We start from the raw sequence: 21,232 nt of genomic DNA on the forward strand, positions 1-21,232 counted from the left end.
ACAGGCCATCTCCAGAGGGAGAGACTGGTCTGGGGTGTTAATATTTATAGAGGAATGATAGCTAGGACTGAACTATAGATGGAATTAAGATACAGTGACACAATTTTGCACTAGTTTCTGTGCACTTTTGTTTTTCCCTATTTTCTGCATCATGTTACCTTTTGTGGGCAAGGACACAGGCCAAGAGTGAAGTTCCTGTGCCAAAGAGGTGAACTAATTATGTGGGCTGGATTGCTCAGGAGTTGCTTGTTTTGCATTTCAAAGGTTCATAAACATTCTCTGCTTTTTTTTTTTCTCATGGGCCCTTCTCTTTGGAGACTCAGTGTATCTTTCTTTTTCCTGCATCCCCAAATTCCTATCTTAGCCTTAGCTTATGCTCATTCCAGGTTCAAAACAAAACTTTTCTTGCATTATAAATGCAGTACCATCAACTTCTTGTGTTAAATTTGCTATGATAGCATTTTCTTAGTCCCCATGGATAATATTTTAGGGAAAGATTTTTCTCAGGTGTCCAAGAACATCTCTGTAATTTATTTCAATAAATTTTCTCTCTTTATATGACTATCTATGATGAGAAGATTGTATGGTGGGCCGTTTGTGTCTCTCCACTGGAGTCAGTGTGTGAATTGTATTTTTCCTAGAAATTTAATTTATAAAGATTGTCAAATATGTTTGCATAGAATTGTTAAATGTCTCTAATGATTTTTTAAATTTTTCTCTGTTTTGATCTTCCCCCTCCTTGACATTTCTAATTTTGAGTGTTTGCTCCTTCCCCCCCCCATTAGATTAGCTAGCAGTTAGCCCATTTTGTTTCAAAGAACCAGTTTCTCTAATTCATTTTTGCTTCCATCTATTTTAATTTCTTTCTGCTTTTTCTATTTTGTTGTTTTGGTTCTTTTCTTAGTTTTTAATCTTGGTTATTTAATTCATTTATATTTACATTTCTTTGATATGATTGAGTAGGTATACTTTTTCTTCTGTTTACCATTTATTGTAAATTTTAATTTTCTAGGGTTGGGGGTATAGCTCAGTGGTAAAGCACTTGCCTAGCCTGTGTGAAGCCCTGGGTTCTATCCACAGCATTGCAAAAAGAAAAGGAAGGAAGAATTTTACAATTGCATTTAGTATTTCTTCCTTGACCCTAATTTGTTTAAAAAACAGTGTTTAAATTTCCAAGTAGGAAGTCCTTTGTGTTTCCTGATTATATAGTAACTTTATAGCTTTTTGACAGAATCAATTCTTCAGAATTCATCCAGGTTTTCTTTGTGGCCTGAAATATGGTCAATCTTTATGAATGTACCATGTTCAATGGAAAAGTATATCATCCATCATCAGGGTGAATAGTTAGCTATTTACAAGATCCACTTAGCTATGTTGCATAGATCTTCTACATACTTGTTGATTTTCTTCTCTCTGTGATGTTTGGAATTGAGCAAGTTATATTAGAATTTTCTACTGTCAGTTCATGTTTCCCTTTCTCTTACATTTCTCGTAATTGTTGCTTTATGAAAGTTGTTAAAGTGTAGTTGGGTGTGTAAATAATATCAGTTATCTTTGTAAATACTTTGGCCTTATAAAGTGTCTTTTCTTGTCTTTTTTAAAAAAATGCTTTTTAAAATGCTTTAATTCTACCTTGTCATGTATCAAGATTGAGACTGTGGCCTTCTTTTTATTTGTAAATGCCTGATGGATCTTTGTCCATCCTTTTATTCTTGACCCCTTGGATCTTTTTGTCTGGGGCTTGTCTTTCCGACAATATATTTTTATATTATTAATTAATATATTATTATATTAATATTATTTAATATATTATTATATTTAATATATTATTTAATATATTATTATATTATTTAATATATTATTATATTAATATATTATTTAATATATTATTATATTAATATATTATTATATTATTAATTAATATATTATTATATTAATATATTTGCCTCGTTACCCAATCTAAAATTTTGTATTAAATTTGCTGATATGATCCGCGTATGTTTGATCTCAATTCCTACGTCTTGTGTATTATGTATGTTTAAATATGTGTGTCCTTACAAATAGCCTTTAACCATATGTTTATTTTATCTGCTTTCTTTTTAAGGGAGTATAAAATTTGGCCTTTAAAAAGGCCTAGCTATTGTTCTTTGAATTTGCCTTTATACTATTACTTTATGTAATACTTTTAATACCTCTCTCTCTCTCTCTCTCTCTCTCTCTCTCTCTCTCTCTCCTACAATCTGTTGGTTTTCTATTATAAGCAATACTGAAATTACTGAGTTATGTCATTTTTCCCTATTCCCCTTTTCTCTGCTAGTATTGGAAAGACATTTTTTTTACTCCCACTTAATGCCTATAAGGGAATCAGTGTGTTTGTGATACTTTTCATATATTCTCCCAGGCCCTTAATTTTTAGTGTAATTGTACTCTTAGAGAAAATAGCCATCCAGTACTACTCTCTCTCTCTCTCTCTCTCTCTCTCTCTCTCTCTCTCTCTCTCTCTTATAACTATCATTGTTTTAGTTTCCAGTTCATTGAATACTTTCAATGCTCATAACCATTTCCTGTGTCTATATCCCTTCAATCATTTTGGTTGTATGAAGCCCCTTTATTGTACATTTCTCAAAAGGAGCTGAAGGGAACTATATTTTCTCAGTTCTCACATGCTCATTAAAGTTTGTTTGTGGCTTTTAAACTTAAGGATGAATTTGGCTGACTATAAAATTTGTGGTTCATACTTTCTTTCCATGAATATCTTAACTATACTATTCCATTGTTTTCAAGTGTTAAACATTGTTGTCAAAAATCTAATGACAATCTGATTTTTGTTTTCTTTACAAGTGATTTGATCTCTCTGACTAGATACCCATAGGAAATCTTTTTTTTTTATTATTTTTTTTTTTTATTTCAGAGTTGGCCAGTTTGGGATGATTCTTTTTAATGTACCTGATATACCTACTCAATATGTAGTTTCATGTCTTATTTCAGAATTTTTTTCTTAAATTAATTTTAGTATATATGACTAAGATCATGTCATAAATTCGTTGCTACCTCAGCATTGATTTTTTTTAGGTCTGACACAAGTTTTATAAACCCAGTCATACTCTGTCACCTTTGAACTAGTTATAACTACCCCCCAACTCTCCCATGTGGTTGGTTGAGGTTCTGCCTGCCTACTCTTTATCTCACTGAACCAAAATCCAACACAAATTCAATACAAAAATCTAACAACAGACCACAATAAAACCAAATTATCAATAACAGAGTCATGTAAATAAATTCTTCTTTGTATAGGATTTTTTTAAACTAAAGTGTTATACTCACAACCTCCACTAGAATAATGTCCCCATGGATTACCTCCTTTTCTCCTCTTCTCCATATCCCTCCCCTCCCCCTTCTCCTATCCCCCTTCTTCCTTTCCCTTCCTGTTGGTTGAGCTCCGTGCTCTGATGTCTCTGGACTTCCACTGGCACCCTAACTTCTCAGGGACCTGTGAGTAATAAATTTCCTCTTTTCCATACATTTTGGCTTCACTTCTTCATGGATCTCATCTGCTTCCCACACCTGTATTAACCCCTAATTAGGGGTCTCCTACAGAGTGGTTATCATGGCTTATCAAGTCTCAAGAAAGACTTCAGAACCAAATTAGGAAAAAGACTCTAACAATAAAAATTACAAGGGCCTCGTCCTCACCTCTTCTCCTCATCAGGTCCCAGCCCTCCTCCTTCCTTTCCATAGCTCCATGGACACTATCTATTCAGATAGATCACTTCTCAAGGAGGAGAAGGCAGGTGAGAGGGATTTTCTTCTCTACACAGAACATGCCATCAATAGAAATGCCCTTAAGGACAGTGGAATACATTTCATTTATTTACATATGTATTAAAATCATAAGCAAGGCATTAGGGACTCAGGGCTTTGTTTAAGACAATTGACCAGGAAGAGGTTAAGATGCTAATCATAGTTTTGGAGGAACCATTTTTTTTTAACCTATTAAACAAAAACCAAATGCCCAATGTTCTCTCTGATATGCAGTTGCCAACTCAAAATGGAGGCAGGAGTGGAGGTTCACTGGATTGGACAGGGAGGAAAAGGGGGAAAGGGAAGGGGCATGGGAATAGGAAAGGCAGTAGAATGAATCAGACATAACTTTCCTTTGTTCATATATGAATACATGACCATTGTAACCCCACATTCATAAACAACCATAATAATGGGAATTTATACTCCATGTATGTATGATATGTCAAAACACATTCTACTGTCATGTATAACTAAAAAGAACAAATAAAAACTATTTTTAAAAAGTCTGTTTAGTGAGCAACTACCATGTAACTGTCATGTTTATATACCATATCACTTGATCTCCTTCAATAACCCTAATACTCATGTTTCATAACAGTCACAGAGAAATTAACTCAACAATCCAAGATCATAGTCAGTAGCAGATCTGATTCTAGAATCTATCCTTTTGCCCTGAACCAATTTGCCTCTCAACTAATTATCGTGGACAATATCATGTGATTTTGATCTGACATCCCTAGTTAACCATCAGGACTGACTGGGTACTAAAACCAGTAGATGGCAAAATATCCTAAAAAGCAGGGTGGGGGTGGAGAGTATGACAGGTGCTATGGAAAGCCGTTTTGCTAAAGCCACAGTAAATGACTGGCCTGCAGATATTGTCCCATTGTTTTCCCTCTTTCCACTCCTCTACTGAGGATGACTCAGTAAAGTCTTTTCCCATCCCAACCTGCATCATCTCTTATTGCACAAAGAACAATCATGGTAGTCTAAATCCTCATGCCCATTTTTTTCTGGCTATAATTAAGTTTGGGGAAAATAATAAAGCTATATCTGCATATGAAAAAACCCACATTTGGGTTTAAAGGATCTGGCCAATTTCTCACTATTAGATTTTTTTTTCCAGAACTTTGCTGCTTTTGTTATTTTACTGGCACTTGGTAAAGATTAATAGTGAAAATAAGTTCCCAAAATAAAAATATATTGGAGTTTGATGACATGGGGAGAAAATTACCCTAATTCCAAGTAAACCCAGGAGGATTAACACCACTTATAGGTATCAAAGTGGAATATGCAGCAAACTGGTGTTAGAAGAATAATAGTACTTTCAAAATAAGAAGTTACAACCCTGGGCTTTTCTAAAACAGTTCTTTTTTGGGTGAAAAGTGGCTGTAAGAATACCAAGAGGCTGGGTGGCCATGAGAAGGGCATTTTATAAAATACTAGAGGCTTTCTAGATGATGCATGCTTGATGCTTTGGCACCTGTTCAGAATGTCAAACTCCCAAAGGCAATGAAATTGCTATGTGTTAACCTGCTTACCCATTCTAGGTTCTAATTTGACCCAATATGACTTAAATGGTTCTGTGGCTATTCCAAGTGTGTGTTGCTTAGCAGGGCAGTATTCTTAGTTTCTTTTGTTTCCTTCTGGCTTCTAGGCATTATTGCAATGCTCTTGTTTATGTGCTTTTAACGTGAAAAGTACCATTTCTCTACAGGCAGGAGGACTTGAACAAAGGAAGACATGTTCCCCTCCCAAGATGAAGCAAAATGGTTTCAGATAGTTGGGTTGCTTGCTTAAGAAATGAATTAAATGGAAACATACACATGGTAACAATGTCATGGTAACAAATAGGACACCTCCTGAGCAATCTTCCATGTATCTTCACCACTCACCCATACCTTGTGTGGAAACCCCACACATTTTCCCAACTAGTATGTCTCTCCTTAGCTGTGTTTCATTGAGATGTAGTTTATATACAGTAGAGTGTACAAATCTTGAGCATACAGCTGGAAGACTGTGCTTGTAAGTTACACCTGTGTAAATTCCCTCCAAATCAAGACTTAGAACAGCCCTAGCACCTCAGAAATCCTCCCTTGTCTTTCCAGTCCCTTGCTTCTTTAAAGAGTTCAGCATTTTCTCTTTCTTTGTGTCTTAATTAGTGCATTATAGTCACACGTAACAGTGGGGTTCATTGTGACATATTCATAGATGCATACAACATAATTTGCTCAATTTCCTTCCTCAGTACCTTTCCCCTCCCCTCCTCCCTCCCCAAGAACCCCTTCCTCTAAGTCCTCCTTTTGTTTATTTATTTAATGAATTAAAATTATACATAAAAATTTGAATCACTGTGATATATTCATACACGCATAGCATAATTTAGTCAATTTCCTTCCACTGTTCCTATCCTTTCCCACCCCTACTTTTAATCTCCTTCATTTACTGTTTTTCATTCTCTTTTCATGAGATCACTCCCAATCTTTCCCCTTATTTCTTTCAAGTTCATGCTTATGGAAATAAAAACCATTGGCTTTATGCATTTGGCTTATTTTACTTAGCATGACATTCTCCAGTTCTATCCATTTACCAGCAAATGACATAATTCCATTCTTCTTTATGGATGAGTAGAACTTCATTGAGTATATATATTCCAGTTATAGTTTAGATATAAGGTGTCCCCCAAATGCTCATGTGTGACACAATGTAAGAATTTTCACAAGTAAAATGAGCAGATTGTGAAAGGTGAAACCAAATCAGTGGATTAATCCACTGATATGGATTAACTGGGCAATAGGGGGTGTAGGCAGGTAGCGGGTGGCTACAAGAAGTAGGTCTCTAGGGTAGGCCTTTGTATTTACATTTTGTCCTTGGTGAGTGGAGCTTGCTCTCTCTCCGCTTCCTGTTTGCTATGTCCTGAGCTGCTTTCCTCCACCACATCCTTCTGCCATGATGTTCTGCCTTACTTCAGGCCCAGAGCTGTGGAATTGGCCAGACATGGACTGAACCTCTGAAACTGTGAGCCAAAATAAACTTTTCCTTTTTTAAGTTTTTCTTGTTGTGTCTTTTGTTCACAGCAACTCAAAGATTGACTAAAACAATAGCACTCATTTGTTCATAGACACTGAGACTAATTCCATAATTTGGCTAATATGAGCTGTGCTGCTATAAACATTGAAACGCAGATTATCACCATAGTGTGCTAATTTCAGCTTTTTTGGATAAATACCAAGGAGTGGAATAGCTGGGTTATATATTGGTTCCATTCCCAGTCTTTTGAGGAACCTCCACACTGATCTTCATAGTAGTTGTACTCATTTGCAGTCCCATCAACAAGGTATAAGTGTTCCTTTCTCCCTACATCTTCATCAGCATTTATTTTTATTCATATTCTTGATTCTGCCATTCCAACTGGGGTAAGATGAAATCAAAGGAGGTGAAAGACTTCTATAAAGAAAACTATAGATTGCTGAAGAGAGAAATTAAACAGGATGTTAGAGGATGGAAAGACTGTTCTTGGATAGGCAAGATTAAATATTGTAAAAATGGCCATATTGATCTATTGATTCAATGTGATCTATTAATTCAATGCAATCCCCACCAAAATACCAAAAACATTCTTCACAGAACTAGAAAAAAAGAGTCCTAAAATTCATACAGAAGAATAAAATATCTAGAAGAGCCAAGCAATTCTGAGCAATAAGAACAAGTCTGGAGGCATAATAATACCTGATCTCAAATTATACCTCAAAGTTTTCTTAATAAAACTAGCATGGTAGGGCTGGGGTTGTGGCTCAGTGGTAGAGCACATGCCACTGGGTTCGGTCCTTAGCACCACATAAAAATAAATAAAGGTATTGTGTCCATCTACAACCAAAAAATATTTTTTAAAACTAGCATGGTATTGGCATAAAACAAACATGAAGACTGATAGAATAGAATAAAAGACATGAGAGAAAAACCTACACAGATATAGTTATCCTTGACAAAGATGCCAAAAATGTATGTTGGAGAAAAGACAGTTTTTTGAACTAATAATACAGAGAAACTGGATATCCATATGTAGTAGAATGAAACTAGATCCTTATCTTTCACTCTGCACAAAAGTCAATTCAAATTGGATCAGAGACATAGGAATTAAAAGATAAATTTTGCAATTACTAGAAGAAATCATGCAGTAAACACTCCAACATATAGGGGCAGGCAGCATTTCCTTATGAAATGTCTCAAGTTAAAGATAGAAAACCAAGAATAAATAAGTGGAATGACATTAACTTAAAAGGAAAAAAGAGTGTGAAAACCTATAGAATGGGAAAAATCTTTGCCCACTACTTTTCTGACAGAGGATTAATATCCAGAATATATAATGAGTTAAAAAATTTACCACCAAAAAAAAATCTAATTGATAAATGGGCAAATGAACTAAACAGACATTTCTGATAAGAAGTAATGTAAATGGGCAATAAATATATGAAAAAAAATGTTCAACATCCTTAGAAGTCAAGGAAACACAAATCAAAACTATACTGAGATTTCATTTTAGCCCCATTAGAATGGCAAGCATTTTTTTAAAATACGATATTGAAAGAAATAGGTTCATGACAGTCATGACCACAATAACAAACCCTTACCTCCTGGGATGGAATCACAGTTTGCAAACGTGCGAATAGAGAGGGGTTAATATGAACAGGTGAGGCAATGACCACCTCACTGCATGCCAGAAGACAGCTCTACCAAATGGAAACATGAGAAAAGAAATCCTGCAACAATATTCCACCCAAAAGCCAGCATCTCCCTATACAACTAGTCCAAATTCAGTAAGGTCCCACTCTGCAGAGTACAATTCTTGTACTCAGGTCTTGGTGGGACAAAATGGGTCCACACTAAGTTTAGTGACAATGTTGAATTTCTAAAAGATAATCCTATGAATGTAAATACATAAGCAACAGGTTCTGTCTGGACCAACTCAGCCATCTCCAGAGCTTCCAAGATAAGACTTCTAGACTATGTTCAGTTTCCCCATAAATTCCAGCAAAAAATGAAACAATAGTGATAGTCATCTGCTTAATAACAAAAGTACTTAATAGTGATAGTCATCTGCTTAATAACAATAGTACTTAATAACCATCTGCTTAATGAGATGGATCTGATTTCCATAAATTTAAGCAGAATTGAGAAGCTTTTGAGTCCCATGGAGATGAAGGCTGAACCATTGGCATTTTCTTGTCCTTAAAGACCAGTAATGGTCACTGACTTTCAACCCACTGTCGACCAAAACTTCTTGGGTGATGCTTCAGTTATCTTCTGCTATATTAAAAACTGAAACAAATGAACAAAAACTTAGTTGTATAAAACAATGACAGTCATTTTGCTCATGAATCTGCAATTTGAACAGGACTTGGAGGGCACAACTTCTCTCTACTTAATATGGTTTACCAGCAGGAACAACTCAACTGGGACTGTGTTCACTTTCAAGATGGCTCACTTACATGGTTGGCAAGTGGGTGCTCCTGTCACCTTAGAGCTCAACCAAGTAGATATCTGGAGCTTCAGTTCCTTTTCACATGGGCTTCTCCACAGGTGTCCTTGAGCTTCCTCACAATATGGTAGTTAGGTCTAAGAAGCCTGGGCAGAAACTGTATGCTTCCATATTACCTAGTCTTAGGAGTCCCAGCACATAACTTCCCTGCATTGTTTTTAATAAGTAAATCACTAAGTGCAATTCAGAATCAAGGAGAGGGAAATCAACAGCCACCTCTCAATAGGAAGAGTATGAAAGAACTGACTGCCATCTTTAATCTATCACAGATAGTGATCTGCCATGGATATACAGGTTTTCCCAGAGAAAGGTTTAGGTATGTTTAAGCTACTTGTCATTGTGCTTCATCAGTAGAGAGCCACGGTCACTTTGTTATTAAAGAATACGGGATAAAGCCATGAATGTAGATAAGATTTGAAACCCATCTTCACCAGTCTTCCATTTGAGCCATGTTCATCCACCATCCTCAGATGCCTATAAACGATACTTTCACGTGACTATTTACCTTTTAGTGGCCTAATGCCAAAGAGGTAAAAGAAACACCCTAACCCAAACTGCCAAACTGAAAATATCACTATCAAAAGCCCAGAAAAATTAATTCATACAAGGGTTCATAAAATTATTATGGAATTTTACAAGTTGGTTAGCCTAATAGTTAGTTAGTTAGTTAGTTAGTTAACTTAGAAATTTAGAATGTCGCAGGGCTGGGGTTGTGGCTCAGCAGTAGAGCGTTCACCTAGCCTGTGCGAGGCCCTGGGTTTGGTCCTCAGCACCATACAAAAATAAATAAAAACAAAGGTATTGTATCCAACCACAACTAAAAAAAAATAAATAAATATTTTTTTAAAAAAGAAAATAAATTTAGAATGTTGCTACAACAGAAACCAGTCTAGGAATTATCTTCATTCAATAAGGACTTCAGTTCTACTAGTTATATAACATAAACTTCCCTCCTCTCCATAGTAGCCACTCTTCATTTGTTTAAGATCTGAAACCAGAGCAACCCATGAGCAGTAACTACCCTAATTTTTATGAAATTATTCTTGAATATTGTGTGCATTCTTTCTGTGGAAACTGAAGCCTAAATTGTTGAAATTTAGACAGGTATAGGGGTTTAGTGAAGTACACTCTCTAGCTTCTTCTCTCTCTCTCTCTCTCTCTCTCTCTCTCTCACACACACACACACACACACACACACACACACACACACACACACACCATAGGCACCATATTTTCTTCTTGATTTAAAAAATCCTAAATGAGGTCGAGGGAGCAATGCATTCAACTTCTTTGTGTCCGTTCCAAAGAAATTGCTGGATCAACTATGATGTGCCCAACTGGTTCCCCATTTGGGCCTTTCTGTACTCTGAATTCCTTCAAAAGAGACACACACTCAGGACCCACTGAGGTATGGTGGTGGCACTCCACTCTGAGGAAGCAGCTCTGGCTTGCTCAAAGAAGATTCCAGACCTAATAAAAATGGTCTTGATTTCCAGGGTGGAACCTGACCCTACAACTCCAGAAGCATATTTTATATAGCAATTTTTAAAAATATATCTCTGCCTTTGTAAAAAGCAGGATCAAGGAATTTTAAAACTCTCCTTGAAATCTGACGAGTGCTACAGATTTTTTGACATTGTCACTTGGTTGTTTCCCTTAATGCTGCTCCTTTGTAGGAATTCTTCCTTCAAAATGTGAATGGGGTGTTTTCCAGTAAAATGTGATAAGCCAACAGCTCTCAGAACTGCCTTCTGCCCCCTAGTTTACTCATCAGGAAATGTCTTCACCCTTCTTTACCTTCTCACCTGAATCTTTTGCTTTCCATCTAAAATTGGTGACTCTGAGCCGTAATAGAACAGAATAATGGCCGCTTTGTGCAGAATTTAATATGTTCCAAAAATGTGTTGGCAACTATCATTCTTTTTCCCTTCTAAATTCTTCAATTTAATTTCTCTGATGTTACGATGTTTTACTGTCTTTTTTTTTTCTCTTTGGTCCTTATGTCACAAAGACAAGAGAAGGAGCAGAGATGTATTCTGAGGTTGAAGAAAAGTGCAGTGTTAGTCACCATGGATGGCATAACCATTTCCTCTGTTCATAAATTTTAAAACATTGTGTGAACTTATTCATGAACGTACTAATTCTTTTAGTGCTGCTTCAGTCCATTTTAGCCATTTCCTCAGGAATTTTCCTCAGCCCAGTTTTCTTTGTGCGTCTCGTGGGGATGTGCAGGTGATGCAAGAAGACACATCCAGGAAACCCACCCCCCTCCATGCAGGACCCCTCATTTCTGGCCCTGGCTGCCATGCACCACAGCATCTGGCCTTTTGTTAAGTGGTGACAGCAGTCTGATTGCTTATTTCTTCTTTCATCTAAACAAAATTGTTGGCATTCCACAGGAGCCATTTGCCATATAATGCACCACCTGGTCCTCAGGGATAAGGAAATAATTGATTATTTTGAAGACTCTTCACTCTTCCTGCCGGCTGCTCTGCATGAAGAGAGGGAAGCCCTAACTTGTATGAGAGCCATGCTCTCACTATATGGAAGAAGCAGCTGAGCTTCCTGAAGCCAACAGTTCCCTTATAATTAATTTATTTAAAAAAAACATATTGTGGTAAAATGATAACTATATGCCAGGCACCATTCTAAGGATTTTACAAATATTAGCTCACTTATTCTGAAAGCAGTCCTATGCATCAGGAGGTGGGGGGGAATGAAGAGTCTGGAATGTTCTGATTTTTGATCCGGAAGCTCATTCCCTGGGTGTTTCAATTTGTGAAATTTTGTCCACTGTACATTTATAATATATGTTCATTTTTATAACATATGTTCTTATTGACACTATTTTTTAAAATAATTGAAATAAAAGTACCAATCAATGTTATTATTTTTACCCGTTTCACAGATGGAAAAACTGAGGAATGGAGTTTTCAGACAATCACGTAGCTGAAAATAGTATGCTGGAATTGGAATCTAGACATGTTGGTTCTGAATTTCAGGCTCCAGTTCCCATGTCACACTGGAGAAAGGGCTCTGGCTGGGGAAGAGGAGGGAATAAATGCCTGTCCCTTTGCGCTGCTTCAAGAGAAGGAAGCCATATGGTGCAGCCAGCCTCCTTCAGTCACCAGCTTGCTTGTTTATGGCTTGATCTCTGAAGGTTAAGGTCAACCCAGGAACCCAGGAATGCCTCACTGGCGTGGAAGAAGTGAAGCTACCAACACAATGGAACTGAAAGAAGGATGACATCGCCAGGAATGCAGGTGATGCAAGGAGCCAGGTAGCAAGGTGGAAGAGAAATGAAAGATGACATTGTGCTATATCACCATGAAGCAGGTAATGAGTCAGGCAGGTGTGCTCTGCAGGGAGAGCAACAGAGAGATGTGATGGGAACCTCCTCACTGGAGCCCCAGCTTGCCAGATCCTTCCCTTCCTTTCCCAGGTCGACTTTTAGTAAAATCACACTAAAAACACATAGATTAAATATCCTAGAGACATGCACACTCACAACTCTATCCCTTTCCTTCCCAGCCTAGAAAAACTCCACAACCCACTCAGGGGGAGAAATACCAATAAACCAAGCTTATGAGGCATGTCCTAAAATTTCTGAGTTCAATGTAGCTCTTTGTGCTCTAATTGCATCTTTAGATGTAGATCATACATTCCTACTGGAATTTCATCTTCCACAACAGTAACAATGAAAATTGGAGGCTTAGTTATGTGCCAGGCATTGTACTCGGGTTAATCAGCAACAACGGAGAACCAAGTACCTCCTTAGCCATGCATTTAGGAGCTCAGTTGGTGTGCTGAGCACCAGCATAGATGAATTTCCAGTGCATTACAACACAGGAAAGGAAGCAGACTCTAAGAGCTTTATGGTGTGGGATTCCATTTATATTACATTCCTGAAAGGGCAGAAAACAGATCAATGGTAGTCAGAGAGGTAAAGGGAGGGAGGGATGATGATGAGTGACAGGCCTAGGAACTATGTGCTCAGGAGGCAGCATGCTTAGTTCAGGGTTCTGCTGTGATTTTTTTGAGACTTTTAATAATTTTATCTTTGAACTTGGGTTTTGTAAAGCCAAGTCTGATGGATCACTGAATATGCACATGAGGAGAGAAGATACATCAAAATTCTCACCCTCTACTATCCCTTACTACCCATTCATGTAGAGTATTCATGTTTCATGAGCACAGAATTCTGGATCCATGAGGCATGAGAATACAGAGAGAACACAAGGAAAGCATGTTACAAAACCCACTGGCCCCGTAGGGTATTGATAGAAAGTACTTGCAGCAGAAAGTGAAATAAAAGCAATTAAAGTAATTCTGTGCAGTTTCCCTTACTTCTAATGAGAATAAAATATGAATGTGCCAGCCACAAAATATGAATTCTGTATACCAGTTAAATGTTTCTGTATTTGCACTCAAAATTGCTTGTTATTCAATTTAGGGATAAATGATAAAATGTACGCTAATGTAAAATTTTAATTTTTTGACTTAGAAAGTTAAGTGTCAGATGAAAAACACCACAAGTCAGAAAAGATTGCAGAAGAAATAAAACAGCTTTATGCTTTAGTTTTTTTTCATGGTCATTTCCCCCTGCATTTTGCATGGGCCCTGAAAAACTATGGAACTGACCCCACCTACAAAGGACAGTTCTATGGAAATTTCAAGAGGTAATGGAATCATTTTTATATATTTTGTCTATATTCGTGGTTGTCATCACATAAATATAGTCAAAAGGTGAATTCTGTTGTAAAATATACCTTAATTTATTTTTAAATAGAAAACAATTTTGAATATTAAGGACTATTATGGTTTAGATATGAGGCATCCCCAAAATTTCATGTGTGAGACAATATAAGAGCATTCAGGGGTGAAGTGTTAGTGTTACAAGAGTCTTATATTGATCAGTGGGTTAATCCACCGATAGAGATTAACTGGGTAGGGTGTGGCTGGAAGAGGTGGGTCACTGGGGATGTGCCTTTGGGGTATATATTTTGTCTCTGGTGAGCCAAGTCACTCTCTGCCATGTCCTTCTGCCCTGATGCTCTGCCTCACCCTTGGGCACAGAGCAATGGAGTCAGCCTTCTATGGACTGAGCCTCTAAAACCGTGAGGACCTAATAAACTTTTCCTCCTCTAAAATTGTTCTTGCCAGGTCTTTGGGTCACAGCGATGAAAAAGCTGAGTAAAACAAGGGTTGATTGGAAATGCCTGGGGCAGTCGGCCAAAGAAGTGACGCAGGTGCATGCTACCGGAGGCAAAGGCATCCTGCAGCTAGCAGTGACTCTGGTTGCGGGAGTGATAAAAGCCAGCTCGGAAATGATAAAACAGATCCCAGGAGACGTCTGGATGGAGAACCAATAGAAACCTAAACAGCTCCCAGCCGTGGACAACTGAGATCCCGTACCACAGCTCTCCTGAGCAGTCACAAAGATGATTGGAGTTTTGATGGAGAATATTCATTTTTAGGCAGTAGCTCAGCATTCATGACCTGGCCCCAGCCTGGCTTCTTATTTCCTGATATTCATTGGAGGCTCTAAGCACCCACCCCAGCTACTGTGCCCATCTCCCTCTTTGGGGACCCAGCACCCACCCTTGGAGGACTTAGTACCCATATGGTAACTTTTACTGAGAATCTATTCTGGGATGCTCTCACACCCTTACAGCCTGGCCAGAGCAGTTTCACCATCCTCAGCGAGCCTGGCTTTGGAGGGGGCTTTTGTGGTAGGACACTTGGAACAGAAAGATGAAGTGTTTAGAAGACTCAACTCTTCTGTCCCAGCCTGGCATTTGATTTGGCTTTTCATTATGCTTATTGATTTGCCAGTTGCTCATGAATATCATAGGCAAAAACAGCTTCCCAAGACAGGCAGACACAGGAGTCTGTATTCTCAACATGGCATGGAGCAATACACTCACACTCGATGGAAACCAGGCAAGTTTTGAATAGGGAAGCTCTGGAAAGGGAAAGAAGGCCTGGCTTGTGTGTCCACCTGGGGTCTGTGAGAGATCTGCTGCCTTCTCCCCTCCTTTCCCACTTGGGAAGCCCATCCTCTCAGAAGCCCACTCTAAGAAAGCTGCCTGAGGCCCTGAGCATACCTGGGTTTCCTCAGAGCCCACCTCAAGCTACTTCTGTGGGATCTTCTTCCCCTTTCCCTCTCTCTGCCCTCCCTCTCTTCTTTGTGGTGCTCAGGATCAAACCCAGGGCCTCATACATGCTAAGCAAGTGCCCCATCACTGCACATTACTCCGCCACCCATGTTTTTATAAGGCAAAACTTCTAATCTAGGGAAAGTTCCACAGGGTTGTGAAAAAGACATCTGAGGCTGGGCATGGTGTGCACTCCTATAGTCCCAGAGGCTGGGGAGGCTGAGGCAGGAGGATCATGAGTTCAAAGCCAGCCTCAGCAATTTAGCAAGACTCTAAGCAACTCAGCAAGACCCTATCTCCAAATAAAAAATATATATTTTTAAAAAGGGGTGAGGACATGGCTCAGTGTTTAAGCACCCCTGGGTTCAATCTCCAGTACCAAGAGAAAAAAGAAAAAGACATCTGAGCTCGATTCTGCTTCTTACCCATTGTACATCTTTGGCAAGTGTTTTAATCACTCTGCTCAATTTTCTCATTTGTAAGATGGGAGATAATAGAATACCCCTCATGGAATTATTATAAGTGAAGGTTAATATAGGTAAAGTGAAGGTGATTACAGGTAAATGTTAGTTTTTTTTTTCAGTAATCTTGGAACCACTCTGAAAATAATTTCCTAATTGCATTTTTATTTTTTACATTCTAAATTATTTTTTGTCACATGAAATTCTCAGCCTAGTATTTGTGTGAATTAAGAAGCACTCTCATGAATTCTTTCTATTCTCTAGAATTCTCCCATTAAGCCTCATAATAACAGGAGAATTTGCCATTGTTGCTAATTAACTCTAATTGAATATGTCTACATGAAGGCAAATTCTGATTAATAATTTTGTGTTTGATTCCTTTTCTCTAGGTAGACTTCATTCACATCAAGTACACCCTGAAGGTATAAAGGTTTTCTTCTTTAGATACAAAAGGTGACTCCTAGGAGACCTGAATTTAAGTGAGAATTGACTGTCAACTGGTGACAGGATGGACCACAACAATCCACAGAACCCAGATGGTGGTGTGAAAACTGCCATAGGAAGCCATGGAGAACCATTGGACCAACTTTGAATCCTATGCTCCTAACAGGCCACATTTCTGAGAGTCCAGAACTCACAGAAGCACCAGAAAAACCTCTGAAATAACCTGCCAGTGAGCTCAGTGTCCAGTTCAGGGATACTGAGGGTGGGGTGGACAAATAATTGCAGATTTATATTAGGAGACCAATTCCCTCAGGTCTCACCAAAAAAAAGGAACAGCAGAACAGGAAGACTGTTCATTGGGTAAAACAGAAACACTACAGTGAATAACAGCAGAAAACTAAATATTATTATGCTACTAGTACATTGTGACATTCTGGGGTTGCTACAACCTCCTTCAGATGGACCCCCTGTCTCTGATGGAAACAATCTTTAGCAAAATAAAGCATCAAAGTTATGCACCCTCCAGTGGAGGATCAAGGAATACTAGGCTGGAATCAGAACTCATCTCACTGTCTCACTCGCCTAAAGCCAGGCGCCTCTGTATGAAGCCAGGATCCCAAGAAGAAGGAAGAAGTGTAGGAAAGAGAAGAAGAGGGAGACCAGAGGCAAAAAGGACTGTGGGCACCTTCCTAATCTGTTAACTCTGTGGAGTCAGAGGGAAACCCGATGGGAAGAAGAAGGAAATGTCTCCTACTGTCCTCAGTACTGGCTGTGTGGTCAAGACTGATGACCAGGTATTTAAGACATGACAATAAGATAATGATACTAACAGCCACCACTTGGTGTGTACTTTCTTTGCCCAGACACTAAGTTAAGTCTTCTACATTCCTTACATCATCCAGTCCATGATGTGGTATATTAGATAACTAGGCTCCCTTACAAATTACCCCAATACTTAGGAGCTTAAAACAATAAACATTATCATCTCACATAGTTCTGTGAGTTAGGAATCTGAGGATGACTTGGCTAGTGGCTCTGGTTCAGAGTGGCTCATGAAGTTAGAGTTAAGATGTTAGTTGAAGCTGCTGTCATCAGAAGGTTTAACTGGAGTTAAGGAATCATCCCTCACATGACTGGGAAGAAATTTCTAGCTGTTGGCAGGAGATTTCAGATCCCTGACACATGGACCACTTAGGTACGGGACTACTTGAGCATCCTTACATCATGGCAGCTGGCTTCCCCCAGAGCAAAAGATCCAAGGGAAGCAAGCCACCATGTATTTTATGACCTAGTATCAGGAATAACATCTATCATTTCCATAATCTCTTACTGGTTATACAGGTAAGCTCTACTCTGTTTGGGAGGGAACTACACAGGAAGGGGAACATCTTGTAGTCAGGTGACCTCAGAAAGGTATGATTATCCTCATTTCACAGTAGAGGAAACTCAGGCATGGAAAGATGGTATCGATTTTCCAAGAGACACACCCAATGTGTGGCAGAGCTGGGACTTGAGACCCTGGTCTTGTTGTTTCCAACATCACACAGAAGCAATGATGAAGCCTGAACTGTGATTGCACAAATAAGTGAGTGGGGGCTCTAACAGAGTGTACTCACAGTTTTACGTCTGGGCCTAGCAATCCAACCTCCACTTGTAACATGGCTTCCATGGAAAATCGTCTTCTAAATCCCAAATACCCAACTTGCACAATTTCATACCCAACCTGCTGATAAAGTAATATTTGCCTGCATCATCAATTTCCAGGCATTCCCTTGCAGCGAGTAATAATAATGTGTTTTTGATGTTGACCGAGAGTCTCTCTGACTCATATTCCCCAAATTACTAAGGAGTTAATTATGAATGCTGAATTCTGGAGGAATTATTATGCTGAGCATTCTCTTTTGATATATTAGTAAATTCTAAAGTTTCTTTCAACTCTAAAATTTCCTAAGTCTTTTATCATAATAAATTAATTTTATCATAATAAATTAATTTTATCATAATAAATTAATTTTATCATAATAAATTAATTTACTTCTTAGTTTCCTATAAATCTCCAAAGTGAATTATTACCAAAAGGACTGTTTGAGAACTTTACAACTGTAAAAATCCAAGAAAAGCTCAATTTATTGAATAAAAATTGAAAGCTTACACAACTCTCCTTGATTTTGTTGTGAATACTCCATGTAATGGTTTATATATCTTTTGTTGCATCCAACAGCTTTTTCCGGTCTCCATTCTGAGCAAAACAAAAACAAAAAAAAAAAATTTTTGCCATTGTGTGTATCTGGATGAACACTTCTGTATATTTATAAGACAGCGATAATTAGCATTCATACAAAAGACTCCATGGCACACAGAATCCTAAAGTCTTCTGATTTGCCGAAGGAAAAAGCAATTATGTGACAATATCAAGTGGATTTTGATATGTTTTGAAAACTAACATATATGTATGATAATAATTACTTAGTAACTGCTTAATTAATCCAAAAGTTCCTTTCACTGCCTTAGATAGATAATGGGAAATTTGCCATTTAAGGGGATTGTAAAACTTAAGTGTCTCGTCCCCAAGCCATTTTCTCAAAGAACAATTTTAAATGCCTAATTTATTACTCTTTCCATTGTACTTTTTACTTATGCTTCCTAACATTTGGCCTTTTCATTTGTGATTCCTTTAAATTAAAAAAAAAAGTGGTAGAGATTTATAAAGGATAATTGCCCACTAGAGAATGATGAGTCAGAATAGGAGACTGGCTGTCTTCAAGAAATTTGATAAATACTAGAACTTACAATAAAATGTGTGGTGAGTGAGGAAGGTGAACTTAATCCACCATCCATAAAGCAACTTAAAAGCATATCCTTTAAGAGTATATGGGAACCCCTCACACACTTCCTATGGACTAGGTCCTACATGCACCTTCCATGGGTTCCAAGGGCCTGGAAACCCAGGGAATATCATGGGACCTCTTCTACCCCCACTACCCCTGCATTCTAGAATACTTGAAGGTCAATGGTCTTCAACTTATAGGGTTACTGAGAATGACCCCGAGAGTGCTCTACCATTGAACTATATCCCCACCCCTTTATTTGGAGGCTGGCCTCGAACTTGTGATCCTCTTGCCTCAGTCTCCCAAATCATTAGGATTACAGACATACACCCCCACACCCAGCTTCAACTCTTTTTAAATTATTAACTCACTAGAATTTCGAAAAATTCTACTCCCCACTGCTGTGGCCTGAATGTTTGTGTCTTCTAACATTCATATATTAAAACCTAATTTCCAAAGTGATGGTATCAAGAGCTGATAATTAGGCCATGAGAGCAGAGCCTTAAGAATGGAATTAGTGGGCTGGGGATGTGGCTCAAGCGGTAGCGCGCTCGCCTGGCATGCGTGCGGCCCGGGTTCGATCCTCAGCACCACATACCAACAAAGATGTTGTGTCCGCCGAGAACTGAAAAATAAATATTAAAAATTCTCTCTCTCTCTCTCTCTCTCTCTCACTCTCTCTCCTCTCTCACTCTCTCTTTAAAAAAAAAAAAAAGAATGGAATTAGTGCCTGTGTCAGTCATTGCTGTGACAAAATACCTGAGATCGTAAAGGAGGACAGATTTATTTCAACTCGTGGTTTCAATGGATGAAGCCCACAATCAGCTAGCTCCATGGTTTTCGGCCCAGAGCAAGGCAGAACATAGCGTAGGGGGATGGCATGTGCTGGAGCAAAGCTGCTCATCTCATGGTGGCCAGGAAGAAGTGTGAGGGGTTCCCATATACTCTTAAAGGACATGCTTTTAATGACCTGCTTACTCCAATTAGTCCCCACCTCCTAATAGCAAGCACCACAGACTGGCAACCAAGCCTTTGGCACATGGCCTTTGGGGGACAGTTCAGATTCAAACCATAATAGTGCCCTAATAAAAGAGGCCTGAGGGCACTTATTTGTTCCTTCCACCATGTGAGGACACCATGAGAAGGAACATTTATGAAGCAGAGAGTGAGCCTTCACCAGACATTCAATCTGCTGGAAACTTGACCGTGGATTTCCCAGCCTTTGAAATCATAAGAAATAAATTTGTTGTTTTTAAGTTACCCAGTCTAAGGCATTTTGTTACAGCAACCCAAACAGACCAGGTTACACCCCGCCCCTTCCAAACATTTAACTTACATTTCAGTACTTTCATCATGACTTTAAATAGTTGAAGAACAACTTAATTTCTGGCACACTGAAAATATTGATGGCTAAATTAAAATGTTACGTAACGTTTGTGGCCAACCTCTGAACCCTAATCCATCCAGGGATTAAGGCTAACATAGTACCTGGCATTGCCATTTGGGGCATGTTGTGAAGTGTTGATGCATTTCATTGCCCATTTTTCGGTTTGAGTGTCCAACTTTTTCATATCCATTTGTGGAAGTTCTTTACTTATTCTGGACAATGAGACCTTTGACAAATATAAATATTGAAAATATCTTTTCCTGTTCTGTGGCTTGACTTTTTACTCTCTGAATAGTCTTTTGATGGATAGAAACAATGAATTTCAATGCAGTCCAAGTTTTCAATTTATATCCTGCAGAAGAAAGCTTTTATGCCAGATATAGGGGTGCACACCTATAATCCCAGCCATGTGGGAGGCTGAGGCAGGAGAATTGCAAGTTCAAAGCCAGTCTCAGCCCCTTAGGAAGACTCTGTCTCAAAATAAAAAATTAAAAAGTCTGGGGATGTGACTTAGTGATGAAGTGCCCCTGGGTTCAGTCTCCCATACCAAATAAAAACAACAAAAAAAAAAGAAAGAACGCTTTTATAACCCTAAATATATAAAGATATTC

At 38.3% G+C, this 21,232-nt stretch overlaps 1 long non-coding RNA gene across 3 annotated transcripts in view; it reads left to right on the plus strand.

The window, feature by feature from the left end:
* Nucleotides 1-18,245, plus strand: part of LOC144378061 (uncharacterized) — an 81,780-nt gene extending 63,535 nt beyond the window's left edge. Inside the window, exons 3-5 of one of the 3 annotated variants that reach the window (XR_013439565.1) lie at nucleotides 12,252-12,679; nucleotides 14,507-15,290; nucleotides 16,356-18,245. This is a non-coding gene — a long non-coding RNA (uncharacterized LOC144378061). The remainder of the gene's footprint in view (nucleotides 1-12,251; nucleotides 12,680-14,506; nucleotides 15,291-16,355) is intronic. The other 2 variants (XR_013439567.1, XR_013439566.1) reach the window with 2 other exon arrangements.
* The last annotated feature ends 2,987 nt before the right edge of the window (nucleotides 18,246-21,232 follow it).

This window comes from Ictidomys tridecemlineatus, chromosome 5 (assembly GCF_052094955.1).
Source record: "Ictidomys tridecemlineatus isolate mIctTri1 chromosome 5, mIctTri1.hap1, whole genome shotgun sequence".
In the NCBI taxonomy this organism is placed as follows: domain Eukaryota; kingdom Metazoa; phylum Chordata; class Mammalia; order Rodentia; family Sciuridae; genus Ictidomys; species Ictidomys tridecemlineatus.